Raw genomic sequence first — 22,518 nt, forward strand, 5'->3', positions numbered from 1 at the left:
CAAACACAGCACAGAGTGCAAGGAAGGGAAACCATGCAATGCTGTACCCTTGTGATTGCTCAGTGATGACCACATACTGACAATGAAATGTGCTGGTACTTATCTTAAATCTTAAATTGTGGGTCACATTCTGAGCAATATCATATGCATGCTCACAAAAGTTTTAAATATAAAGCACAGCTATCCAAATATACTCAAGTGAAACCATAAATGCCGATAACCCAATTGTAGATGAAGTCAGAGATGGGCCAACCATATGCAGAATCAGAGCTATGGCATGTATTGTTAGAACATAATTCCAATGAATGCAAAAAAAGGTTACTGTAATTTATTCCTTTGGGAAGCTGAATAGATTTATAGACACCATAGAAGTTGGATTCCTGCCAACCTTCTGCTATCTAACTTCCTAATTTTAATGTAGTTGAATTTATCAATCTTTCTTTTATGGTTAGTAATTTTAATGTATTATTTAAGAAAGCCTTTTCTTTAACCTTGATGTCATAAAGATATTCTTTTTTTTTTATTATCTTCTAAACGCTTTATTGTTTTGCCTTTCACAGGATCTATAATCCAATTGGAGTGTGCGTGTGAGACTGTGCTTGTGTGTGAGTGTGCATGATTGTGTTGTGTGTGTGGTGTGAGCTAGGAATGTGTCCTAATTTTCTTCCATATAGGAAAAAAATCATCCTGACATTTAGGGTCAGTTTCTAGGCATATATTGTGTCCACTCTTTTGCCCAAATCATGCTTCTTTATTATTACAGCTGTAGAGTAAGCCTTGGTATTTGGGAAGACAATTCCCCATAATGTCCATTTATCTTCCATATACATTTTATAATCATCTTTTAAAACTACACAATAATACTTGAGAATTGATTGACATTAACATTGATTTCAGGGATTAATGTAGGAAGAATGACATTATTATATTGAGTATGCTTACTCATAAATACCTCTATTTATTGAGCTTTTATTTATAACTATCTTTCAATACACATTATAGTTTTCTTCATAAAGGTGCGCACTTTTGTTAGATTTATTTCTAGGTGCTTTATATATTTTCAGGTTCTATTGTAAATGATATCTTTAAAAATTATATTTTCTAATTATCTTATTTTTCATCACATTCCACCTGCATTTCTTAATCTGGATGGTTGGAGTTAGGGAGGATCAAAACTGGGGCTTGAGTGATTACTAAGCATAGGTGCTTACAAGCTCTCATTTGATACCCAGAACAGCCTCAAGGGGAAGGCTGTGTGTAGCTTAGCACTGCTGATCACTTCTGTTCTTTAGAGACAGACAGTGCAGGGGATGAAGTCCTCTGTCCCAGGGTCCGTGGGAGTGCGGAAGTGACAAAGGAGGCTAGTAAGGGGGAGATCAGTCCAAGTAGCAGCCAGTTCCATGGGCAGAAGTCTTTGAAAGACATATCTGATTTTCTCTTGGAGATCTAGGGGATGTGTGCAGGATGGCACAGGCCTTCCCTGGTTAGATACCTGTCTGGTGTGAGTAACTCAAGCTGGTGCCTGGGGCCAGAGTCTGGCTCCCAGACAGGCTGGTCTGGCATTGTGGGCAGGCCATAGTCATCTGGTGGCCTGAGGGATGAAGTTTGGCTGGTAGCTACAGTCTAATTTGACTTTGCAGGGCTATCTCAGGTCAGTGACCATTATTCCCACTTTCAGATGGAAGATCTGGAGAGATGGAAAATATGGCCAAGTCATCAGGCTGAGTTGGATCGAGGCCCAGGACTTTTTGCACCCCTATTAAAGCTCTTTCCACCTCATGCTGACTTAAAATCCTCAAATATGTTATGATGGTATTATAGTGAAATACTGGAACCGCTTTTCATTGGAGGAAATACCATTATGCGTAAAAATTATAAAAAAGGGATAATGAGAGAGATGTCCAATTATGGCCCATGTGTTAACTATTACTTGTCACTTTGCTTCTCTTCCCTTCCCCCGATCTCCCCTTTCCTTCCTTCCCCTCTCTTTCATTCCTTATGCCCTTAATTTTTTCATAAACCCACTCCTGTTCATTCCTTCTCATTCAAATAATATTTATATTTTAGGATATTAATTTCTCTTCAAAAGTTGCCCCTACAACATCAACATTGATAAAATTTCAAATTATCAGGTGCTGTACCTCTGCCCTCTCCTCTCATATCCCACCATCAGTGCATTGCATTGTCTTTTCTGGAATGAAGATAACACATTCCATACTCATTTAAGATGATACAAAAGAGGATCTCTTATAGAAAGCATGATTAGGGGAGAGACCACTTGGTTAATTTAATGACACTATATATATATTTCTCTTTGCTGTATATGTGGGTTCATAGCTATGCAGTCAGATACCATTCTGTCTACATTTGACTGCTCCAAATGTAGCAGCAGAGAGCAAAGTCCTGGTTGAGTAGCCATAAATCAACAAGGCTGGGAGAAGGGAGTTGAATACTGGACTAACATTGCCCTCTTCAATAAAAAAAAAATAAAGGAAGACCATTCAACATGGGCTCAGTCTAAGTTGGCTGAGTCCCCCTGCCTGCCTCTCCCAGGCATGGGTGTCTTTCTCAGGAGTCTGGAGCGCCTTCTCTATTAAACACTACACTTCATTACACCTTCAATTGTTCTGTGACTGTGGGCTCCTCTACAAACGAGAGCTCCTCAAGGGCACTGCAGGCTTGTCCTTCATGCCCCATATGCTTGCTTTTTGAGGCAGTTCACCTTAAATCTTTGCTGCCTTTAGTTTTTAAAGCATATCATAGCTTCTTTGCAGTGGAGGTAAAAGTGTCCTTATAGAGAACTATTTTGAGTCTATGAAAATGAAATAAGTGCTTTCTATTGTAATTTTAAACATTTCCCTTTGGGACATGTTTTTAGATCCATTTATTCCAAAAAGGGTACCTTTTCAGTCCTGTCTTCCTTCCCTCTCCTCCTTTCCTTCCTTCCTGTTTCCTTTCCAGTTTTATCAAAATAAATCAACAACAAAAATGGGTTTTCAGCCTCAAGGTTTATGCATGATCTTATAGTCACTAGGATGTGCTGCATTCCCCTCTTTCTCACACGCACCTTTCAGTGCAGGAGGAAATATCTGGGGAACGGGCAGGACATGGATTTTGTAGTTCTTGTCAGATGCCCTAGTCACATAAGTATTTGACGTGGGTGATTCTTACATGGTGGACTGTCAGCAGCTGATTTAAAAATGACATCCTGAAAAGGTGACTCTGCCAAGCAGCAAGTGTCAGGGATGTTATCCCTCTCTACATCATCGCTGAACACACCCAAGCCCACATCAGCCCACCATGACTCCTAAGCAGAACTGAATACTTTTGATGATATACACAGTATCAGGGAGAGTCTAGTTAGGAGACACATATGCGATCGCTTAATAGCAGGAATTTAATGCAGGGAACTATCATAGTTATGAAGTATTGGAAAAGCTGAAAGTAAGTGTGACAACAAAACAAAGAACCAAGATTAGCCCACCTGCTCCCAGACCTGCAGGTACTAAGGGTTAGAGGGAGGAGTAGGGAGGGTGTTACCAGAGCCCAGGAGCTGGCTGTTGGGAGCTTAGCAGAGGCTGCATGGTAGGAACAGGCACTCACAGGGGTGGGCTGGCACCTTGGCAGAGACTTGGCCAGTTTTGGGGATGCTGCCTTGAAGCAGAAAGAGAGGGAGGAAGGGGTAGAGAGATCTTAACTTCTCCTTCCCTCTCTTTCCGGTCTCCTGCCAGTCTTTGAATCTAACTGGAAGCCAGTGGCCAGGTAAATGTAATTGGGATCAGCCTCTTGCTACACTCAACAGATCAGGGGACAAGGCAGGAGGCACAGAGGCAAAGGACTGGTTCATATGCCAGGAAAAGGAATCTCTGACAGAAGTGGTTAATATTGCAGAGCTAAAGGAAAGCAAGGAGGTGAAGCACTTATTCCTCCTCTGCCCTCTGCCCCCTCCCATCCCATTCTATTCTGCAGAAAGCTGAGAATGGCTCTGCTGGCAGTTGCATCTCTATCACCAGGGTGAGCTGTCTCAGCATTGGATGCCTGGTGAGCTGTACATTAGGAGGAGGACCATAGGGTCCCTTTTCTGCAATTCCAACATCTAAAAGCCTCTGAAAACTCAGTGTGTGTTTATTTTATTTTTTAAATAACCCATTTAGTGGCCAAACCTGACCTCTCCTGAACTGTCATGAGGCTACTTACAATCTCTATTGATCTCTCTGAGACGTATTGCTCAGGAAGCATTAATGAATTTGATTGCATGGTGCCACACCAAACCCTGGAAGGGATATTATAAAAGGTAAGGGTATGGTGTAGGATATACTTCCTTTCTAAAATGCAAAGTAAAATCTGTGTTCTTAACACATCTGATCCAGAGGATTGAATAGGGGATTGTGAACCTGTGTTTTAACCTGACCAAGGGTGAATAAATGGAAACATGGCCCTATAACCATGCAGTTATAAGTCCATGACCACAGATCCTTGGCAAGAAGCTGTCTGTGCATGGGTTTCTGCTCAGTCCAATGGAGATGGTGACGCTGGCAGCAGTGATGATAGTGATGCTGAGGATGATGGTGCCTCTCTGGAATCATGGAGGGCTGAGCCAGCTTGGCCCTGGAGCCTGGCAGAACAGAACAGCCCACTGGTTCTGTGGAAGAGGAGACCTTGCTTAGTTAGGAGGCCTGGCACACGTAACATAGGGGCACCAAGAAGTTAATAGTGGAGCTGGAACCACGTATTTCCCATTTGCAGTGAATGATGTTTTAGGTCCGATTCTTTGGTTACGTTCAAACGTTTAAATACTCAACATTTAGATGGAAATAAAGGAAACCAGCAGGCGCGCACACAGGTGGATCTGCACTCTAGTCATATATGTATGTAGTATGTTGTGTGTGTGTGCACACGGGTACACACTATTCAGATATTTTTTTCCTTTGATCTTCAGGATAATCCTGTCAGATAGACAGGATGGCCATTACTATCCCCACTTTACAGATGTTCAAACCAAGGCTTGGTTTGGCCAATAACTAGCTTTGTGGCCATGGGCGAGAGCCTTAACTGTTCTGAACCTCAGTTGGAAAAATGAGTTCTTATGGGGTTTTGTAAATCAAAAGAAGTTAACACCTGCAACATTATTAGAACTGTGCTGGTGCACTCTGACATGGCACAAGTGGCAGTTCTTTCTGCCTCACCCTCCACCTGCAGGCAAGGGAAAAAAACTATAGGAAGTCACACAGCTCCTTCTTCCTCTGAAAAGGACATGCTTCATATAATGAAGACAATTCAGACTTGAATGACCTTCACTCTCTTTGTTTCGTGTGTGTGTGTGTGTGTGTGTGTGTGTTGTGTTGTGTGTTTTTTTTTCAACTTTAAGAGGAAGATCTTGAACTAATGCCACCTTGTGCTAATTTTTCTTTTCTTCAGAAATTGGTTCATGGTTTGCTGTAACTTTGGTGGCCTCTCTTGTCTTCCCAGGTCAGGATACAGTTTGATATTTTGTTTACCCACATCTGATGGGAGGGAAAGAGCCATCAACACCACACACAGAATTTGCTGCAAAAAGCAAGTTTATTTCTTGTCAGCACACGGGGGACTTGATTGATCATAATTCACTTCAGATGGGCATAATAAAATATTTTCTTTTTCTGAATATTTTGAAAGATTAATAGAGCTGCATTCTTAGGGAAGGTTTATTAATCCATAACTTATAGGAAACTCCAGAGAAAGAAGAGGTGAGATATGTTCTGTAGGTGCAGACGTCAGGCACGCCACCTCTGGATTTGAATTGCGCATACATTATTCAGTGAGCTACCTTCCAGGTGCATTACAGGTTTTTGATGTGTTGGTGACTGTGTCCTGGGCATGATTTAAACAAGCTGTTTATTTTATTTTTAAACTAGAGGCCCAGTGCACGAATTTGTACACTTGTGGGGGGGCATCTCTCAGCCCGACCTATGCCCTCTTGCAATCTGGGACCCCTTAGCGAATGGGATGTCTGCCTACCGGCTTAGACCTGGCAGGGAGTGGGCCTAAGCCAGCAGGGGGACATCCCTCGTGCAGTCTGGGAGCTCTCCTTACTGCCCACCTGCTTGCTGCTCATTACCACTTGGCTCACTGTTCCTTAGTGCTGCAGTAGAGGCTGGAGAGGCTCCCACCACCTCTAGTGCACTTGCCAGCCATGGGCCTCACTTCTGGTTGAGCAGTGCTCCCTCTGTGGGAGCACACTGACCATCAGGGGGCAGCTCCTGCATTGGGTGTCTGCTCCTGCTGGCCAGTGTGCATCATAGTGACTAGTCGTTCTGGTTATTCTGCCATAATGTTTGCTTAGGCTTTTATTATATAGACTAGTGACCTGGTGCACGAAATTTGTGCACAGGGGATTGGGGTGTCCCTCAGCCCAGTTGCACCCTCTCCCATCTGGGACCTCTTGGGATGTCTGACTACCGGTTTAGGGATTGGGCCTAAACTGGCAGTCAGACATCCCACTCCCAATTTGGGATCACTAGCTCTTAACCACTCACCTGCCTGCCTGCCCGATCACCCTTAACCACTCTGCCTGCTGGCCTGCTCACCCTAACTGTCCCCTGGTTGGCCTTCTTGTCCTCCTCTGCTCTCCCTCGCTGGCCTGATTGCCTCGAACTGCCCCCCATGCTGGTCTGCTTACCCCTAACTTCTGTCCCTGCCAGCCTGATCACCCCCAACTACTCCCCACTGCCAGCCTGCTTGCCCTCACTGGACTCCCCCACCAGCCTGATCACCCCCAGCTGCCCTCCTCTCCTGGTCTCATATCTCCTAATCGCCTCTGCCTCAACCCTGCCAGGCTTTGTATGGAAGGATGTCTGGAAAGTCTCCTGGAAGGTCTTTAGCATATTACCCTTTCATTAGTATAGAAGATAGAGGCCTGGTGCATGGGTGAGGGCCCTGAAGAGAGTCCTGGGTCAGAGTGGGGGGTCCACTTGGGGGTGGGGTGTGCCTGATCAAGGGGCTGAGGGTCATTTGCAGGCTGGCCATGCCCCCATTGGGGTGAGGGTCCCTTCTGGGGGGGGGTGACCTGCCTGAGGGCCATTTGGGGGCAGTTTGCAGACCAACCAAGCTCCTGGCTTTGTCTGGAAGGATGTCTGAAAGGTCTCCAGAAGGTCTCTAGTCTAATTAGCATATTACTCTTTTATTAGTATAGACTAGTGGCCCAGTATATAAAATTCGTGCACATTAATAGGGAATTTATTAGAGGAAATAATTTAATATTGCTATTTGCCCTTTCCCTATAATAGAAGTGTCAGAGATGAAAGAAAATTTGTAAAATGTATATGAAAACCTTCCTTCTGTCAGAGTCTCAGGCACACCACGGGACCCAGAATCAAGTCCTCGCCCACCCACATATGCCTCAAAATCGCATGAGACCCAGAACCGGCATCCCCCACTCCAATCGGGTTAGATCAAGACCCTATTAGTTCCACCCTTGTCAAGCCTTGCCAGGCAGGGGGCATAGCCTCGGGTCGCCTGGCCTGGCCCCAAGATAGGGGTTGTGGCCTGAGATCCTCCAGCCCAGACCGGGGTGGGGGGCGTGCCTTGAGGTCCTCCATCAAGCCCTGCCAGGTGGGGGACATGGTCTGAGATCCCCTTTCAAGCCCTGCTGGGTGGAGGATATGGTCTGAGGTCCCCTGTAAAGTCCTACCAGGTTGGGAGCACAACCTCAGGTCCCCCGGCCCAGCACTGGGAGGGAGGCACAGCCTCAGGTCCCCCATCAAGCCCTTCTGGGTGGGGGCATGGCCTGAGTTCCCCTGACCCAGCACTGGGGATGCACCTTGAGGTCCCCTGTCAAGCCCCACTGGGTGGGTGGCACAGCTTGAGGTTCCCTGTCAAGTCCAGCCAGGCAGGGGGGTGCAGCCTCTGGTCCCCTGGCCTGGTGCTGGGGCAGGAGGCAAGGTGTTTGGTCCCCTGTCAAGCCCCGCCAGGAAAGGGGCATGGCCTGAGGTCCCCCGGCCTGGTGCTGGGGCAGGGGGAGCAGCCTGAGGTCCCCTAACCCAGCAGCAGGATGGGAAGCGCACCTTGAAGTGCCCTGTCAAGCCCCATGGGGGGGTGGCGGGGGTGGAGGTTGAGGTGGGAGAGGGTATACCCTCAGTTCCCTGCTTATTGCTCATTAAGGCTACTTATGGGAACTTGTCCTCAGCAGTGGGTGCAGCCATCTTTGTGACGGAGTGATGGTCAATTAGCATATTCTCTTTATTAGATAAGATTGGGAGGATGGGAAATAGTAGGCGGCAGCATATAGAATAATTACAGTCTTCAGGATGCCAATCCTTCCCATCCCCCTGCCTGTGCTGCAGTTATGTTAGACACAGAGGCCTGAATGTGGTCCTGGCCCCTTGGCATAAAGCTGCCTAGTGATGCTGATGATGATAAGGAGGAGGATCATGGTGTCTCCCTGTCTGTTACAAGATTTAATGATTTATGGGAAAGGACTTTATGTTCTATCATCTCATCCATTTACTCAGCATGTATTGATACTGGCACAGGGGTGGGCTCCATGGTGATAACCATTAAAAAGACACAGGCTACCCCCTCACAGTGGGCAAGGAGACACCTGATTGGTGGTGTTGCTCTTGTATCATTCAGGAGCAAAGCAGTCCTTAGTTCATCCTAGTTTGATGCCTGTGTTGGTGGCCAGAGCTGTTTCATGCCTGAGGCACATATTATATATTAAAAAAAAAAAAAAAAAAGACACAGACTCTCACCTTATGACTCAGAATTAGTCTGAGAAGCACAGATGAATAGGTAATAATATGGTGGCTAAGTGTAACCAAAAAAGTATTAGCTGAGATAAAAAATAAGACAGATGGATTTTGCCAGGGTAAGGAAGGGCCAGCATCTAAGTTAAATATTTTGAAGCAACTTGAAATTTGCTGGTGAGTCTCTCTCTCTCTCTTTTTTTTTTTTCTAATATATTTTATTGATTTTGTACAGAGAGGAAGGAAGAGAGATAGAGAGTCAGAAACATCGATGAGAGAGAGTCATCGATCAGCCACCTCTTGCACACCCCCCACTGGGGATATGCCCGCAACCAAGGTACATGCCCTTGACCGGAATCGAACCTGGGATTTTTCAGTCCCCAAGCCGACGCTCTATCCATTGAGCCAAACCAGTGCCAGCTGGTGAGTCTCTTATGCAATAAACGTGTTCTGAGTATTGTGATGGACTTACAGGGTGAGGGTGACAGGAACTACAGTTGCTTACCTTGTGTGTACAGCAAGCATGTCAACTCGTGGCCCTTGGGCTGCAGCCTCATTTATTTGGCCTGTGTTAGCCTTTGAGTTTGACATGCTTGGTGTATAGTCTACCAGGAAAGACACAAAATGGATGAAGGGGGCATGCCCTAGGTCAGGGGACTACGACAAAGATGGGCACTACTATGTGTGGGGAGCCCTGAGTCAGTGATTATGAATGGATCACAAAGGGGTGGGATGGCAGGAGCCAAGGAAAGTGAATGTGGGAAGCTAAGCAGAGCCAGCTCTTGGAACACCTTACCACCTATTGTTTACCTGAGACTGTGATTGGGTAAAGTAGCCTTTCTTAGTATCACCTTCTCTGTACTTCCTGGATTCTTCCATTGACTTGGGTCAAAAAGCAGTCTAAAGACAACTATGGTTATATTTAACTAGTGACTTGGTGCACAAAATTTGTGCACATTGAAAGGGGATTAATTAGAGGAAATGATTTAATATTGCTATTTGCCTTCTCTCTATAGTAGAAGTGTCAGAGATGAAAGAAAATTAGAAAAATGTATATGAAAACCTTCCTCTTGCCAGAGTCATGGGACCAGAGTCAATTCCCTGCCCACCCACATGCACCTCAAAATTGCATGAGATCCAGACCCAGCTGGATCCAGACCCACCAGTCCCTCCCTTGTCAAACCCTGCTGGGCAGAGGCCATAACCTCAGTTCCCCTGGCCAGGTGCCAGGACGAGGGGTGTTGCCTGAAGTCCCCCAGCCCAGACTGGAGCGAGGGGACTTGCCTTGAAGTTCTCCATCAAGCCCCACCTGAGTTCTCCTGTTAAGCCCATGTAGTGGAGGGACGGCCTGAGGTCCCCTAGCCAGCACCAGGTTGGGAAGCTCACCTTACGGTACCCTGTCAAGCCCTGCCCAGTGGAGGTTTTGGCCTTAGGTCCCCTGTCAGCCCTGCCAGGTGGGGGACACTGCTTGAGGTCCACTGTCAGGTCACTGCTGATTTCTCATTAAGGCTCCTTATGGAAACTTGTCCTCAGCTGTGGGTGCAGCCATCTTTGTGATGGAGTGATGGGAAATTTGCATATTCCCTCTTTATTAGGAGGATTAGGTGAAGTGAGGATGTGTATGTGTCAGGTATGGTGCATTAATGTTGTCTCCAGGTGTAAGAACTACATGCTCAGGTGCCTACAAGGGCCATGTGTGAGTGAAACTGTCAGGAGGACAGGTTGGGGAGCACTGGGTAAGCAGATAGTTGCAATGAAAGAATGCTGGACCAAAGTAGCCAGTTGTTTCACCTTTTCAAGAAAAGCTAGACATCTTAGTTTTTAAAGGTGAAATCTCTCTATTTAAAAAGTTAGCACTAAGGTAAAATAATATTGAATATTAGCTGTAACTTAAAAATAAGAAAAAAGCCAAAACCAGTTTGGCTCAGTGGATAGAGTGTCAGCCTGTGGACTGAAAAATCCCAGGTTCGATTTCAGTCAAGGGCATGTACCTTGGTTGCGGGCACATCCCCGGTGGGGGTTATGCAGGAGGCAGCTGATCAACGTTTCTCTCTCATTGATGTTTCTAACTCTCTATTCCTCTTCCTTCCTCTCTGTAAAAAATCAATAAAATATATTTAAAATAAAGAAAAAAAAATAAGTAAAAATTTGTCACTAAGTCGATTAAAACAACAAATAAAATACATTTGTAGACTAAAGATAATTGGACTTTAGGATTTTTTTTAAAGCTCAGGAAACATCCATTGGTGAATTCTGACCTCTTCATAATTAGAACATGATGGTTACATAAACTCCCTCAGATGGAAGTTCAGTCAATCTACTAAGTGGTAACTTGGCCAATTTTGGTAAAGGAAAATTTCCCTATGACAGTTTAATGGTGGAAATCGGTCCTCATTTATGTTTGTGTTTCAACAATCATCTTGTTGTTCTTGATCAAATGCTTCTGAATAGGGTAGAACTACAGTAAAATCAGTGTCCATGGCAATTCTGGTGTGTTTTTAGCTGTTTGCTGGACAGCACTGAGAGGTTTGTTTCTGTCTGCATCTACAGCCGCCTTAATTAAGCTGGTTATGTACGGCTGCCCTGCATTGAGTCAAATGCGTCCTCTCAGGGTCTGTCAGTGACAGGGTTCTGTGCCTTTCTCATTTAGGGTTGAGACTCCCAGTCACTAAAATATGCACATTTCAAATCAGAGTGAGCACATGAGCAACTTAGTAGTTATTGTGGAATTGAGTGGATGTCATAAATATTTATTTATCTTTTTCATAGTTGGCATAAAAATGTTAGGATATAAAAAAGTTGTTCACTATAAAAACAACAGAAAATTCATTGGCTATACATCTCCGGAGTGCGTGTGTCTCCTTGGGTTTTCATTAGTGTCTAGCAATATACTTTGAGAAATTAGATTTGAACAGAGGCTCCAGCAGAATCTGAAAGCTCCCAGTATTCATAATTAACCCGTTATCAGCAAGGATCCATTGCCTACTGCAGTCATTTTTTAACCAAACAGTGGTTGTAGTCAAATTCAATGAATTTTTCTTTCAGAGTTTTTTTTTTTCTTTAAAAATAATCTTCTGTTTAGTGATTTTGGAAAATTACAAAAGAATATAAGAGAGAAAATGCCACTTCTAATATTTCTTCGCAGAGGCATCACTGTCAGTGTTTTGCAGAGATAAAGAGGCTAGGATTTGAAGTCAGACCAACATTGGTTTTAGTCCAGACTCCTCCCTTAATTTAATCTTGGCAAGTCTTATTTTTCTCATGTATAAAATAAATAAAAATATTATCTATTTTATTTTATTTGATATTTTGATTATTAACCCAGATAATGGATAATGCATATTAAGCATTGAAAACGTTCCTTGGCACATAGGACACATTTATATATATATATATATATATATATATATATATATATATATATATATATAATTTTATTGATTTTTTACAGAGAGGAAGTGAGAGGGATAGTTAGAAACATCGATGAGAGAGAATCATTGATCAGCTGCCTCTTGTACACCCCCAACTGGAGATGTGCCCACAACCAAGGTACATGCCCTTGACCGGAATCGAACCTGGGATTTTTCAGTCCACAGGCTGATGCTCTAGCCATTGAGCCAAACCAGTTTCGGCTAGAACACATTTTTAAAATGAGCTATTATGATCACTTTTTATATTTTTTTTTTGTATAAACATCTCTATGGAGTTCGTGTAGTCAATATACTTTTTCTTTTTTTGTAAATTGTTCTCATATCTCTTTAAAGAACATTCTCTAAAAGTTCTTTTTAACAGTCATATAGCATTTCATCACATACCTGTGTCATCATTTAACTCTTTCCCTGTATATTTAAGTTATTGCTAATTTTTTTTATTATAAATAATTTTGAATGAATATTTCCATTCATCAGTCTTTTGTGACAGCTTGATTTTGGTGAGAACAGTGACAACATCCCACATCTGGAATGGGCAGAATATTGCAGGCATTTTCCATTGGAGCTTTTGGGAATGTTCTGTGTCACTGTCAAATTAGCCACATATGGCTATTGAGCATTCTAAATGTCATCCATGTTTTAACAAACTGAATTAAAAAAATTAACACTATTTAATTTTAGTTTAAATAGCCCCATGTGGCTAGTTGCTACCATATTGGACAGCATGGGCTTATAGTGCTCTGGTGTAAAGTGTGGAGCAGACGTGGCTACAATTTTTTTTTATTTTTTTTTATATAGACATACCCATGGAACATTTAGCTTTTACTTTTGGCCTTTTAACCTCTGGTATATAGTCTCAAGGTATTGTATTTTTCCTTTCTGTATAGACATCCTGTTTCTTTTGATAGAGGGTTGATGGAGGGTGTCTCTCATGCCTGCTACCATGTTAAATTAGAAGTCTGCATTTAAACTGTTGACTCTGTGCGGACTCTTCAGGTTGATAGTGACAAGAATTGAGCTCAGTGTGACTTCAGTCAAAAAGGGAATTTCTTGGCTCATGTAACCAAGTCAAATGTGGTCTGGTTAGAGCAGAGGGCTCAACCAGTTCTACTTTCTCTGTGTTGACTTTGTGAGAAAGCTCTCCCAAAGCAGGGACAAACTTGGCCACCAACAGTACAGGGTTACATCCACCTAGTTTAGCAGCCCTGGCATGAGGAGAGAGCCTTTAGTCCAGGATATTCACAGAATAGTGTAGGGCTGACTCTCATTCCTGAAACAGCAACTGTGGTCAGGGTTGGGAGGTAGAATTCATGGCCAGTGGCTACCTATGGAGCCAGATGGTGAGGTCAGCCACACCCAACAACAAGAACTAAAATTGAAATAAGAGGATGATACCCCAAAGGAAAATCAAAGTGGGAAATGCGTGCATGGCAGGTGGCAGATGCTATACAACTGATGCTTATGGCACTGTCTTGGAAGCATTCTTGGTTCCCTCAGTTCTCCTCTTAGGAAAGTCACTTTGTTGGAAGAGGTGGGTAATTTTTTGTCCCATGAATTGCTATCAATTTACATAGCAGGCTTCTGTCATTTAAGGGATATATTTTCTTACCCAGAGGACGGTCCCGAGATGCGTTGTCCAATTCTGAAAGCTTTAGGACACTTGGATTTAGACTGGTCTTACTCTGTCTGTGTTTGTGACCATATGCTCACAAGCTCATTCCTCCTCTCTAGGAAGTAGGTAACTATGCCCTAGAGAGTTAACAAGGTACTAGTAAGCAAATCGATGTATCTATTGCGATTATTTTTCTTTATGAAGAAGGTAAAATATATATGGCCTAACCCATTCTTAGAAGTATTCAATCAAACTGATGGGATTTGCATGTCAGAGTCCAGATAATCTAGGAATCTTTTAGAGTGGGCACTTCAGTCCCCAGCTGCTGTATTGAAGAGGCATCATGGGGCTTCTGGGTGTAATTAAACCATCCCTAGTAGTAATTACAAAACGGGACTCATTGCCCTTAAAGGTGACTGTAACAAATCAGATCTTCATAAAAGCATGAAGCTATTTATTTCATCAGCAAAATTCATGTAAAAATATTTTATTAATATTCCAATTTTCTGATTCAGCTCTCTGTGCAATAAAATATGGTGACTAACACAGTTTTATTTTTGCTGTTCTTGCTCAGCCTCATAAGAGAGGTTGAGGTTTTTTTTTTTTTTTTTTTTTTTTTTTTTTTTTTTTTTGTATCACTCATGTCAATTTTCCTTTAAAGTTTCCAGCATAAAGCATGCCAGCAAATTAATATTCCCTGACTCGGAGATGAGATTGACCTCATAGATATAAATTTGTCTCTTGTCCTAACATCTACTGTACCGTGAAATTAAGAGTCTTTTCCTTTATCTGCTATATATTTTTACTTCATTTGCACTGTGGTGGGAGAGGTGGTTAGGAGCCTCTTTTTAGATAATGTGTCATCTAACATATGATGCTCGTAACTAGTCCGTGGTTACTGTCGAATGATGCAGGCAGTGCCATGATGCAGCTCCTCTTAGTGCTCTTTCATTCCAGCTGGAATCATGGAGAAGTTCTCCAGAAATAAAAGGGACTGAAAACATGGAGCTCAGTCTTAGGGAAACCTTAGGTTTCCTTCTGCTGAGTCCCCTGTGCTGCATTGAGTTACTTGTGTACAGGTAAAAGATAGGAAGCACTGGTGGGCTATGCTTCATATAACAGGGAGTCCTGGGATACCATAGAACATACAAGTTCTGTTTTTGGGTCAGTCAGAAGATCTGTGTGTCTCTGAGCTACTTCCTTGACTTCTCTGGACCTACACATTCTCAACTGAGAAAGAAGGGTTTGGATAGACAATGTCTACTATCCCTGCCCACTGTAACCCTCTGATTTTATGCCCACTTTGCTCATGTGCAACAGAGCCTAAAGACTAGTGTAGAGTTCAAAGTTACATGCACACACTCTCCTCTCTCTTTAAGATTTCCTTGACCTGGGCTCTGTCTGTCGCTGTTCTTAATGTACTTTTAAAACAATTCTCACCCAAGGACATGCTTAGAGAGTGGAACGCAGGGGTAGAGAATTAGAGATAGAGACAGACAGACAGATATTGTTGAGAGAGAGAGAAATATCCATTGGTTGCCTTCCATATGCATCTCAACTAGGGATTGAACTTGCAACCTGGGTATGTGTCCTGATCAGGAATTGAACCAGCAACTGTCGGGTGAACAGGCCGATGTTCAACCAACTGAGCCACTAATGATTTTGTGTATCAGAGAGGGTGTTTCTATGTGTCTTATCCTCCCCACAAGCTGTGAGTTCCTTGAGAGCAGGTGCCTTTTCATACATATATTCCCATAAATGAAAAGTATTTTGCAGCGACTTTCAGTACATACTGGCAACCATCATTTAGATATGTTACAGGGAAAGACAAAAAAAAATACAGATACAAATACATCTGAAAACTCCTGTGCAATTGGTGAAAATGCTTAGGTCCTGACACCATGTAAAGTTAACTCAGTCATTTCTCAGGGAAGGTTCATGTTAATATAGATGGCATGCCTGATTTTTGCAGTTGTATGCAGCAGTAAATCACCTCATGCACATAATGGAATCCTTTTGTACATTTCTGATTGCTCAGAGCCTTATGGTAGGGCTGTGCTCTATTACTTCCCAACCTGCCCAGATGTGGCCTTTTGGGGGTCAGGTCATTTTAGTGCTTTTAAGACAGAAGAGAGTTCCCGCCCTTCTCCCTGGTGTTTTGAGATTGTTTTTGCATGGGCTCTGGGAGAGCCAGTCTGCAAAGCTAGACCCCGAGAATACATCTCCCCAAATCAATGCAAACTGTGCTGTCCTCTAGAAAATTAGGTTGGAGCCACATCTACGTCAGTGCCTGAGACTGAATAAATCCCATTTCATGATTGCGCTGTGTAAGAATGGTATAATGTGTCTAGATGGACACCAGCTATGATTGTTTCTCTTTCCTCAGCATTACTAAATGGTAATGTGGTGGATTCATGTGAGAAGAGTCTCAAACTGCCTAGGCTGCATGAGATAATCCAGGGCCCGCACTAGGGGAATCTCCGTGGACCAGTGTAAGATGTTGCCATCAACCATAGATAATGGGAAAAATATCCTTTGTGGCTTTTTTTAATTTTATTTTTTTTAAAGATTGATATAGGCAGGAAGCAGACAGTCCTGTGTAGGCTCTCCATGTTATTTTGGTAAGAACCTCCAGTTGGGGAGTTAGTTTAGGGGGAGGTCAGGTGACCCTTCATGACCTTTGTTAATTCAGCCCCATAAATAAGTACCTACTATGGGCTGAGCAACATTTTAGGTACAGAGGGTGTCGGTTGAAGTATTTACATAGAACACCTTTGCAGACTGAAAGCCCACTGTGTTTGCATCATCTCCACCCCTCGTGTTAAAAATTAACTGGAAAATAAATGCTCCAGTACTAATGACCGTTAATGTCTCGAACAGACTTGCAAACTCTAAGGGGCTGAAATGACAAAGATAATCACTCCAAAAGGATAATAAAATCGCTCCAAAAGGTCCTCAGGTCGAGAACCGCTAGCAGGGTTGCCTAAGACCATTGGAAAACAGAGATATTTACATTACGATTCATAACAGTAGCAAAATTACAGTTATGAAGTAGCAAGGAAATAATTTTATGGTTGGGGCTCACCACAACATGAGGAACTGTATTAAAGGATTTCAGCATTAGAAAGGTTGAGAACTACTGCTCTATAGGCAAACATGTGCATTTAGGCATATTATCCAAGTAAATATGCCTGACAATGTCCTAAGATAATTCACAAAATAATATAAGCCTAGAATTCCAAGCTTGAATTAATATTAAACTTTTATTTTATTAGGACACTTCCATTTTGAAACCAGGAAACTATAACATACTTCCATTCATCATATGATTCTCTTACTCAGTATTTATTAATATTAAAAATCTGCTATATGCTTGGTGCTAAGGAAACAAAAAGAAGAATAAGATACAGTCCCTGTCCAGGAGTCAGCATTTCCCTGATGAAATACTTCAATATTGGAAGAACACATATTCAAGACTGTACCCAAGCCCTCAAGTAAGTGTTCAAAGGAAGTAAAAGGTGACACAGAAAATGAAATGGAATAGGATGTCCCATGAGGAAGAGGCCAAGGCTCAGGTGGCCTTGAAAAGCCTCAGTGTGGCCAGTCCCCCAGCCCAGAGTCAGCATCTGTGGGCTCTCTCAATGGAGGAGCAAGCACCCACATTGCTAAGACATTCCGGGTTGTGAAACGAAGGCTGGAAGGATTTGCCTCTGATGAGAATATGGGGTGTTTTTACTTTGTAGTTCAAGATAGAAAAGGAATAAATGTTACTGTACACTGTCAAATCACAAGCTGGAAGTGGAATGAACTGTTCTTAGTTGGGGAGAGGTCTGTGAGATGACAGTTAACACACTGACTACTTTTCAGGAAAGTTTCCCAAAGGGAGAAAAATATTCCAGAACAAAGACGCAAAAAATAGTTGTGTCACTTGCATCATTTACAAACCCATTTTCTGTAAGTTTCTGTTATCTCCCTTTCCCCACCACTGCATGCTGAACTCCTGCCTATCCGTCAAGGCCCCGGTCTATTGCCCTTTTCTCCCTCAGGCCTTCTTAGACCCTGTCCTCTCAGACAGAATGAATGGCTCCCCTCTCCCACTCCAGAGAACCAACATTAGGCCCCGATTTCTACTTATTCATCTACACATGGTCACTTCCTTTAGACTCTAGTGTCTCTAGTGCAGTGACCATGTCTCAATCACTTTATAATCCTCTCCCTTGCCTGTGGGCCTTGTTCACAGAGGCACTCAGTAATGTTGACTGACTGAATGAATGGAAGACTTTAACTATCTAGTATCTCTGCTAAACTTGAGCCGCCTTGTGGAAGTCGTTTTGTTGTGAACAATTTCTGAGGGATTAGAGAAAGTGGACAATTACCCCTGCCTGATTGGCAGAAAACACAGAGACCAAGAGCCAAAATGATAGTCCTAAGACAGATCTTCACACACAAGAAAGTTGATTGAGACAAATAAGGTGAAATTTAAAAGCACTAAATGCAAAGTCTTGTGCTAGGTATAATCATGAATATTAAGAGTGAAATAGAATGTAACGACTATCTGACCATTCTTGTAAAAGAGATGAGGAGGGAGGGAGTTGATTTAAGTTAATTCAAGTCACCAATAAGCTATTCAAGATGCCTGCTCAGTCTTGGGATAGATTCTCTGAAGAATTTAGTACTTAAACAGGAAGCTAATTGTGAATTTCTGTCTCTGCCCTCTGGGTAGCCAATCAAAAGGTCAAAGTTTGTGTGGGCACATCTGTTTCCCATACCAACTGGTGACTCCCTGAATGTGGCATGGTGTCCTATATAACTCAGCTCCTTTCTCTGAGCCTAACACTGCCCCTAGAATGTAGCAGATCAGATAAATGTTAGTAGAAAGGCGGCTGACCAGACTAGAGTGTGTCTGGAAAAATATAGTTGAGTGGTTAAAAAATAAATAAATAGAAAAGATTGTTTCTCAAAGAATTAGAAAAGTAATAGTAGCAACCAGAGATATTTATACTTTGACATACGTGTTTGTTGGCATAGATGGGTGTATGGGGGAGAGTGGAATATAATCACCATCTTCACATATTTTTAAAACTGCCATGAGGAATGGGAATTAGAATTATGTTTACCATCAAAGGAATGGAGGTTAAAACAAGAAAATGTTGATTTAAAGAATTGTCTAAATGTGAAATGGTATATATGAGATAATGGGCTCCCTTTCCCAAATTTTATAGACTGAAAAAATTGAGGGAAAAATGAATTGGAGGAGATTGACACATTGGATAAGAAGGTTGGATAAAATGATTTCTAGGGATGCTTCTAATCATAACATTTTATGATTTCTTTTGAATAGTTTCTTTTTAACCCTCAAAAACATGTAGTTTATTAATATTATAGAAACTCTTGTTGTGGTACTTTACCTTCTTATCGCAAATGAACATCATAAGATGTATGCACATAGGGAGGGAATATTGTTTTTACATTCTGTAAATTAAAAACTCACTGAATTGGTATGGATAGATGAATTGTTCAGGGTTGTTATAAGATTTGGGTCCTTCACTTAATAACAAGAGCTCACAGTTTGGTTATGTTAGCAGTTCAGAGACCCCTAAGAGGTAGATTCCATTCTTGTCCTAATTTTTAGACGAGAAAACTGAGGCATTGAGAGGTTAAATGCTACTGCATTGTCAAAGTGAATAAAGTGTTAAGTGGCAGAACCAGTGTTTGAACCAGTGTTTGAATGTGATTTCAAAGCTCATATTTTAAACCTCTGTGGTGGCTTTTCTATAATCAGTATGGTATTTCTGAGGACAAATTGCTAACATGATCAAGTCAAAGAGAAACCAATAACTTACTTGGCTATTAATCATTCAAATGATCAAGATACAAAAGTAACAACTAAAAAGTGTTTCCTCCTCCCAACTATGAAGTATTTATTCCTCCCAACTATGAAGTCCTGGGATCTGTGTCAAAAGTTATCAAGAACAGCCAAAGACAGACACAACTTCCCAGAGAGCCCCCGAAAATCTGGCCCCTCAAAGTGCTTCATGACAGATGTACCTCACTCTCCTGGCCTCAGCATGGAGATGTTTAGGTTAATGGATTTTTCTAAAACCTGCATCTCATGTTTTGAGCATCCAAACCTTTTGTGTGCTTCAGTGACAGCAAATAGAAAATGAAAGCATAACATGGTGAAGTGCAGCCTTTTGGCAGTCTTTTAATTACCCTAGACTTCTGGGTACTCTTGACCTCCTTGCTGTGTTTTTGCCTAGCTCACCTTAGAGCTTATTAAAATCCTTTGGGTGGTTTGACTCTACAAAAAATATCTCTAGCCTGGTATGTTCCCCTAGCCTGTGTTTTATCTTTCTCATATGACCTGCTTTCACTTCTTTTCTTTACTATACTTGCCATGTCCCACGCCCATTTTCCCTCTGATTTACTGTCTTTGAGATTCATTAGCTGCTTGATTAGTAAAATAAGGTAGAACTTGAGGTTGATAGTAGAAAACTGACAGCTTGTTGGTTTCTATATAATTGAGTCACATAGTTTCTGTCTTTAAGAAAGGAATCCATCTATACTTTCCAGTATGGTAGCTCGGGCACCTGTGACTCTTTACATTTAAACTAAATAAGATATAATAAAACATCTAGTTTCTCAGTCACACTAGTCACATTTCAAGTGGTCAGTAGCCTCATATGGCTAGTGGCTAGCGTAATAGTGCTAGCGAACAGCACAGATAGACCATTTCTACCATGGCAAGAGTCCAAGTGTGTGGACTAACTTTGTGTTATTGAAACCTGAGTATAGATTGAACCAGATAGGCATGCATTCAGTGTTTGTTATTTTGTAGTTGGGAAAGTTATTTTCAAACCCCCAATATCCTCTTCTGCAAAATGAAAAAGAAAAAAAAAAGAAGAAAAAAAAGTAATCCCATCTTTTTATAGCTGCATTGTATTTCATTGTATACAGCTATAAAAAAGAAGGATCTCTTACCCTTTGAGACAGCATGGATGGACCCTAGAGAGTATTATGATAAGTGAAATAAGCCAGAAAGAGAAAGACAAATATGAAATGATTTCACTCAGATGTGGGATTTAATGAACAAAATAAAATGATGAACAAAATAGATCCAGAGACATAGAAGCATGCAATAGGCTGGCATAGTTAAGAGGGGAGGTGGGAGAGATTAACCAAAGAACTTCAATGCATAACTCATGGACACAGACAATAGTTTGGTGCAAGCCTAGGGAGGGGCAGGAACAGGGTGAAGGGAATCAATCAATGGGGGGAAATGGGGCATCTGTAATACTTTCAGCAATAAAGATACATGTTTAAAAAAGTAATTCTATTGCAGGGTTGTTCTGAAGATTAAATGCAATGTTACATGGAAAGCAGTTCTTGGTTTGCAGCAGTGGCTGAAGGGACATTCATTCCTTTAGTTATGATATGCGACATCCAGTTTGATGGCTTAGAGCCTGTTTGTAAGGCTGTGGTTCACAAACTGTCTTCTAGAAGTTGTTTCCCTTGGTGTTGAGTGATAATGTAGGATTCAATATGTACATTAGCCATGGTATTGGTTGTTCAGGCCCCTTTAGTAGGTAGAATGGCAAAAAAAACACACACACAAACAAACAAACAAACAAAAAAAACACACCCTGATTTTTAATGAGTAGATGCTTTCTAAGAGTATCTAAAATAGGTCACATCTCTTAGGAAACATTTCCATAACCTAAATAATATGTTTTTCAAGCTGTATTTCTGGGGAAATCAGTCTCACAATGACTTTCATTCATCAGATAAATTAGAGAAATGCTGGATTTTTTGTTTGTTCTTTGGAGACTCATACTGCAGAACTTAAAGGCTCTGAGAAATCCTGCTAGAAAGAAATATGTTTCACCATTTTAGATTCCAGTGTTTTGAGCTTTCATGGACATGGACCTGGACCCCTTCCTGCTCTTATAGAATGACTATTAAAACACTGGTAGTGTTCACAGAAGTCATTCAGAACAGACTGCTCTGAGCACCTGGATAACCTCTATTTGCCAGTGGCATCTGCAGGGAAGGCTCCTTGAAAAGCACTTCTTTCTATACTAACCCCTAAAGCTAACAGAATAAAAGGGGGGTGGTGCATGCAGCTCAGTCTCTTTTGTATTATAGCTCCTTAAGGAAAGGATAAGTCTGAAGCTAGTTCAGGACCTGAGAGTGACCTATTTTATCAAGGGTTAAGGTTCAGTAAACAGCAATTGAGATCTCTTGTATTTCAGACAAGCACAAAAACTGTTTTTGTTCTTCAAGACTAGAGGCTAATGTAACAGTGTGTTTCTAGTGGAAGGCCAGCATTTTCAAAGCTCTCTGCCTTCAGCAGTTTGTCTTTGTAACACAATGCCCATTGGGTCTGACGTCTGTCTGATGGAAAAGGGGGAAGGTAATTCAACCTGTGCTAGTGAAATGATTGCTTTGAATAAAGCTCTCCCCGTGTTGGCCCTAATAATCTGCTAAAATCTAAGGTAACAGTTTTAACTCTGTTCTCTACAGCAGCACATATGATAAAGGCTGACAGATAAATCCACGCATGTAAGCAAATCACAAGATGGTAGGATATGGAGAACTGCTAGTCAAAATCAATGGCCAAAGCAGGAATGGATAATGAGCACATTCTTGAGTAAAATTTCTGGATTATAGATACAAGTGCATATCTATGTGATGTCATCTTTCTTTAAGCCATTTAATCATCTATCTAGGGGTCAGCAAACTTTTTTTGAAA

The 22,518-nt window shown here is 42.0% G+C and overlaps 1 protein-coding gene and 1 non-coding gene across 11 annotated transcripts in view; both read left to right on the forward strand.

Moving 5' to 3' along the window:
* Nucleotides 1-22,518, forward strand: part of DAB1 (DAB adaptor protein 1) — a 387,139-nt gene that overhangs the window by 8,944 nt on the left and 355,677 nt on the right. The window lies entirely within an intron of this gene.
* LOC118725158 lies at nt 8,552-8,688 on the forward strand. The gene has a single exon (XR_004989897.1). It is a non-coding gene; the product is annotated as a small nucleolar RNA SNORA48 (small nucleolar RNA).

The sequence above is a fragment of the Pipistrellus kuhlii genome, unplaced genomic scaffold, assembly GCF_014108245.1.
Source record: "Pipistrellus kuhlii isolate mPipKuh1 unplaced genomic scaffold, mPipKuh1.p scaffold_m20_p_2, whole genome shotgun sequence".
Classification (NCBI taxonomy): Eukaryota; Metazoa; Chordata; class Mammalia; order Chiroptera; family Vespertilionidae; genus Pipistrellus; species Pipistrellus kuhlii.